Consider the following 6836-nt stretch of genomic DNA (forward strand, 5'->3'; position numbering starts at 1 on the left):
TCAATTTCCATGTTGCCTTTTCAAACAAGGCTATAAAAAAGAAATGGGAGCTAGCTGTTTTCCTTAACAAAATGAGAAGGCTAAAATATATGTTCCATTAAAAGTAATAATTTGCCTTAATGTGTTACTTAATGCCTAGCACATGTTAAAGCATTCAACAAATCTAATAATGAATGATGAATAAATGAACTTAAAGGAAAAAGTCTTCATATTTTATTCTATTTAAATAAAAAATTGTAAATTACTATTTCATATCTTTGACTAACAAATAACTGCAGTAGTTTGATAATATATGTTTGTTTATTCATTCAGCAGAAGTTGTTGATCTACTAAATGTCAGGCATTACTGTAGGCTCTGAGTGTGTGAAGATGAATAAGTCAAATTACTTGATTTAAGAAACTTGATTTAAGAGACTGAATGCAATGAATGCTATGCCCCCGTCCCTCCATCACGCACAAGGCACGCATTCCCTCAGTTGCTTCGAGGGGTGATGACCGGTAACTCTTTGCTGGGTCCCTCTCTTAGAATTTCCCTTACTAGGTCTTTTCTCTGAAGAGACCTCTTTGATATGAGACCATACCCCTTCCCCAGAGGCAATCCACATCCAATGACTAATTGTTACAAGTGAATATAACCGTGTCTCTATTGTCACAAGGAAAAAATTAAAACCATGAAGCACTGTACCAGGAAATCCAGAGCTTCCTGGGAATTTGGTTGAAGCCCAAAAAGGATTTGTACTGAATGCAACTCCTCTCTTTGTTGCAACTGATATGCACTGTGACTCTTCCCTTTTCCAAACCATAATATCCTTTATTCCTCAACTGTTTTCATTTCCTATGGTTCTTCTGATAAACTTCCTGCACATGAATTTCCATCATAGAGTTGATTTTTTAAAAATAAAACTAGGAGGTTTGATGTTAGGAGTGGTCTGAGAAAATGCGGTTTGGAGCCAGCAATAGGGCAAGAAGATCCGTCTTTAGTGTAAATGGGGCACTAATTGCTTTTGGAATGTTGTAGGAGTTCAATTGTCAGGATCTTCACAAGTGTTAAATTGGGGTGGGATACTGGTAGAAGGGAATTGGACTAGTATGTACAATATCTTAGGCCTTTAAGAGAAAATAAAGAATATTAATTATAAAGGTTAACAGGACTCTGATGGTATTGTTGAATGACTGGGTTTATAGAAAAAGACTGAAATGTTTAGGTTGTTGAACACCAAGTGAACGTGAAGTAAAAAAGTGTGAAAGTCAGAGTACTTCTTCAGTAACATTATGGAACACTTATTTCCCACAACTGAATGCTGACAAAGGTGAGGGCCAGTACTCAGAACTTAATTATAAGAGCTGCAGAACTCCAGGGAAAGTTGAAATCCCTGCCCCAGCAAGTATACTATGTCAAGATCATGTCCCTGGTGAGAAAGGTGTGAGACCCAGAAATATGGAATTGAGTGTATCTAGGATGGTTCATGCAAAGCACTGGAACAGAACACCTGGAACTCTCTAGACCTGCACCCATGGGGTCCTTGATCCAAAAAAGCTATGGGGATAACTAACAGAACCTGTACCCCTTGGTTATGATAGATAAGCAATCAGAAAGGATATTGATCAATGTATAAAATAAGTCAAGAAGAGATAATCAGAAGGTTAAGGATTTTATCTCTCAAAAAAGCCATAACCCCTTGCCCAGTTTCTGATACTGAACCAGTTCTAAGAACATGGGACCACTGATTGAAGGAAAAGAGTGTAGTTAGTATGAGTCCAGTGCTCCTGGGTACTTCAGAACAAAGGAAAAGGCAAATTATTGCCATTGGCACCTTCCATACTAAAAAGCCACAATGCCTATTAGGTCCACCTGGGTTCTGTAGGCAGTATATTCCAACTTTGGAAAATATTGTTGTTTCATCCCAATATCAAGTAATACAAAAGGCTACCAGCTTTGAATGGGACCAGAGGGGAAAAAAAGTTCTGCAGCAGGATCAGGGTGCAATGCAGCTGTTACTTCTGATCCTATTTTATCAGAGAATTGGCAACTGGAAAAATGCTGTGCAGAGTTTATAACAAACTATACTAGGAGAATCATAACTTAGACTCCTAGTTGTCTGGATGAAAGCCACATCATGTGGAGCAGGTAATCTGCTACTGGGTCCTGATATAAAGTACCTGACCATGAGACGATGATTAACTGTGTTCAGAAGTGCCTGCTAAGAGCCAGCTTCTGTCAGATACAAGTCATAATAAGTTCAACAGCAATCCATGCTGTAGGATGGAAGTGGTACACCAGAGGTTCCAACTAACAGCACAAGTCAATGATCTAATAATGTTTTATATCATCCATCTTTGCTTTATTGAGGCCTCTCCTTTAATTCACTGCTCACATGTGGGGAGGGGGATTTTTATAACTCACTGATAGAGAGAACTGCATTAGTGGATTGGCTCAGTATATAACCCCAAAATATAATATGTTGCTACTATACTAGTCTCACCAAGAATCTCTGTGGAAGACATGAATAAGGGGAGATTGGAACTCCTCCCAATGGGAAGAACCTTAGGCAATACAACTGTTTATCCATTTTGTATATACATAAAATTAGCCAATGGGAAACAATTTCACTAGGAATCAGGGCGAGAGTTCCATTAAAGAGTCAAGAAAAGGAGTCACACCGGCCAGTGTAGCTCTGTGATTGAACATAGACCCATGAACCAGAAAGTCACTGTTCAAATCCCAGAGAGGGCACATGCCTGGGTTTTAGGGTCAATCCTAAGTAGAGGGCATGCAGAAGGCAGCTGATTGATGATTCTCTCTCATCATAGATGTTTCTATCTCTTTCTCCTTCTCCCTTCCTCTTTCCAAAATCAATAAAAACGTTTAAAAAACATTAAAAGAAAGAAAAAAGAAAAAGAGTCACAATCATGTCAATGAAAATTGACTCTGGTCATTAGTAAGAGGCAGGATGCTCTACACAGAGTGTGCAGGAAGATTTCTGGTCTACTGGGATACCCTATGGTATTTGATATTGTAATTTTGATGGTAAGTAGGTGAGTGAAACAGCCATGGTGAACAAAACACATGGTTACCAGGTATTCAGACTACCTAGGCCTGAGGGTCTGGAACAGTGGTATACTAAAGCCAGTTCATACTGGCTTATGAGCTGAGAACCATTTTGTACAACTCTTGTAAACTCCATGTGTAGTGATATCACTCAGTTGGTAGCTTGAAATTAGCAAAGGTGAAAACATTTACATTATAGAAATTGGAAAATGCTAGACATCAGAGTGTTTAGAGAGAACCTGTTTATCAGTACCCATTACACTGGATCACCTAACAAGTCAGCTGCCTAGACCAACAGAAGTGATCATGAGGTGAGGGAAACCTAGAATGGGGCATAGAGGAGGCAGAAGATCAGAATCAATGGCAACCACCAAATTAGTTCAGAAATAGAACTCCCATTCCTTCCACTAACTTTTTTGTAAGTTTTTTTGGGGGGTGTTTTTGTTTGTTTTAATAAAAGAGGTCACCAGAATCTCTGGAGAAGTTATTTTCATAACTTCCTATTATATGAAGTAGATCCAAACAGTAAAATAAGTTGAAAGTTAATTGAGTTTGCAGGATTTGCTCTCCAGAGAGCACATTCTGAAACTGAGTTTAGTGTTCAGAATGCTTCTCAGGGAATGCCCTTAGGGTTCACACTGGTGGGAAGGATGATGAGGACGTAGGCTTGGGCAAGAGCAGAGGTCAAGCTATGATGCGAGCTTGAACAGCCTCAGTCAACTCTGTGGGGAGCTCTGGAGCTGAAATGCCCCTGGGAGTTTTTATGCTTTGGGCCCAATTGACAGGATTTGTATCCCACCTTGGTAAGTCCCTGGGTGGAGACCCCTTGAATTTGTCCAAGGAAGTCCTTTACACCTGAAGGAGCTTTTCCATGATGACTGTCTGCTGAATAGATTCCCAGAAGCTGAGCAACAGATACTTCCTAAAGGGGAGTTTGGACAGAGCCTCTCTATGTCCATCACAGTGCACACCCTTCTTCAGGACTGTGGCACGCATTCAGCCAGCGGTTAAAGGGATGGTATCTGATATCTGATGGCTGTCAGCTGAGATACATCCTTGGCAAAATTCATATGCAAAATAAAGAAGCTTAGGCTGGTCATAGAGGAGCAAGTTTCTCTTTCCTGTGTCATACTGGCTTAAATTGCAAAAAGTAAAGATCAGGAAAAACTCAAACTTATTGCAACTGCTATTTAAGTAAGACTTTCCACTGAACTCACAAACCCAATTCAAGGAGCACTTTATTCACACTGTGACTTATATACACAGAATCTCAAAATTATTTATAAAGTTAAATAATACAATTACACAGTTAAATAAGCACAAAGGGAAAAGAAAATTAAGAGAGCTTTAGGCAAAGGAAAAGAGACTTTCAAGAACTATATGAAAAGTAGAAGAAATAGAGTCAATGAAACAGAACAATGAAAGAAGTTACTTCCAGATGGCAAGAACAATAAAGGAAAAGACATTTGATCCCATCTTGTGGAAACGCACCATGGAAGAAGGGAGAATTAATGTAAATGAACTGAATGAATGGAATGGAATGGAGACAAATATTTTTGAGATACCTTCCCTAGATAAAGGCAAATGTAAGGACATTAGGTATAAACAAATTGAGATACAAACATCATTCAATAGCATATGTGTATGGTTCCAAAATTCTCATTATACAACTAGACACAATTTTCAGAGCAGAAAATATGAGAACATATCTGCTTCATACTCATGATGAGACCAGCAGTATTGGATTGCATGAACCCTCTGCCCTCCACCCATCTGTCTTTAAACCACAGTGTTGATACATTAGAAATAAATTTGTTATATAAACTTTCTTTTTCTTTTATATTAAAAGCCATTTACACCGTGAGTATCACTCCTGCTGCATGGAGATATGCAATATATGTTTTTTTTTAAAATAAGGCTTTTCATTTTTTTAAAGTTTGTTCATATAGCCTATGTCTCAGTTATGCCCTCTTAAATGGGGTTCTGAGTATAATGAACATAGTACTAGACTTGGAGATAAAAGAAGGGATTTAGAACTTTGCTGAGCTAGTCTAGTGAACATTCATCAATGTGTCTCATTGTCCTTATCTATGAGAGAGGATAACACTTCAAGGACCACTGAGATAGAAACAAATTAAATGAATTTTATGACAGAAGAAACGAGTAAGACATTATTTGAATTGAAAAAAGATGGTATCAGCTAAGACAAAAATGGCAGAAGTTTATTCTACTATTACTAAAAGAATTATATAAACTATATGTGAGTGCTTTGTGAATTTTAAAAACATACATCTAAACTAATAAGCTTTGGAAAGCTAGTTCTAGAGAATGCAGATCAATTATGAGGACTGTCTTTGCAGATGGAAAACACTGTGGCAATCTCTTCCACATTAACGAAGCCATCGAGATCTGCTCTAAGAAATCCTCATTAATATGGGTGCCTTCTGGAAATGTAATGTTACATTATAATGTTGTACCCAAGCAATAAATTGTCTTCAAAAACTATCCTTTTACTAGCAGATGCAGTATTTTTAAGGTATAATTCTCCTTTATTGGCCTTTATATTGGATTAGTGTAAAACTGTAGGGTGCTAACAATAGACACAATTATATATAACCAACACTGAAATGATGGTATTTGTGTATTTAAAAACCTATCCTATATACTATTTGTGGTGAAATGTGGAATGGCGGGGGGTTTCTCTTTTCCGCATCCAGCACGGAAAGAGAAATGAACCGGTTCTTTGAGTAGAGGCGCTTGGGATTGAGAAATGAAATAAGGAGACAAGACACAGAAATAGAAGAAGCTGGGACCGGGTGGGTTTCTGCCCTCTGATGGAGGGACAGACAGGGGGACCAGCACCGGAACCATGTGTTTAATTTATACCCAAATACCAGGAAGTTACATCACATCTGAGTGGGCCTTGAGTTCCTGGCGACATAATGGGATCCATCCCCCTAGCACCTGGGCTGGAAAGGTCAGACTGAGTGGCGTCCTTGTCTTTGGGCTAGGACCACCCCCAGGGCGTGGCTCTGCCTGCGCCCTGGGTTCAGTTGACAATATTTTTAAGAACGCCCGTTGTGCCTGCCAGTGGCCCCCCACAATGTGGATTTCATTAACAGGCATCTTTGCCTTTCATTATACTGTTTGATGGAGAGAGTTGCAACAGAGAGAGGGGCTAAATTGCATGGAATATGTACATCAAAATGGAACAGAGCCTACAATTAAGAGTGAGGAGTGAGAAGAGACAGGAGAGCCAGCAGACACTATAATGGGGAAGACATTGAGAAAGGGGAATTGACATTTACTTGACAAGCTTCTTTAGTGACAAATGAGGTTTGGGGAACTCATATAAGAAGGAAAAATGAGGACATTTTGCTTTGTGTCATGCAAAGCAGTTCTCTATTTTTTCTCTTTTGTGTAAGATATCCTTTCATTTTAAGCCTTTTATTTTTAAATTTTGACTTGTATTTTCTTTTTTAGATGACACTCTGCTGAGACAGCTCATGAGGCAATATGGGTGAGATGAACACAGAGATATTTAATAGCAACTAGAGGCCTAGTCTATGAAATTCATGCACCGGTAGGGTCCCTAGCAGCTGCCAGCTACGGGTCAGGGCCTCCCTTCTTTCCGAGCCACCCCCTGGTGGTCAGCGAACATCATAGCAAGCAATGGAACTTCCGATTAGTTGAACTCCCTAGGGGACAATTTGCATTGCATATTATGCTTATATATATATATATATATATATATATATATATATATATACTTAAATTGCATTACTGC

The sequence above is a fragment of the Myotis lucifugus genome, unplaced genomic scaffold, assembly GCF_000147115.1.
Source record: "Myotis lucifugus unplaced genomic scaffold, Myoluc2.0 scaffold_67, whole genome shotgun sequence".
Lineage (NCBI taxonomy): Eukaryota > Metazoa > Chordata > Mammalia > Chiroptera > Vespertilionidae > Myotis > Myotis lucifugus.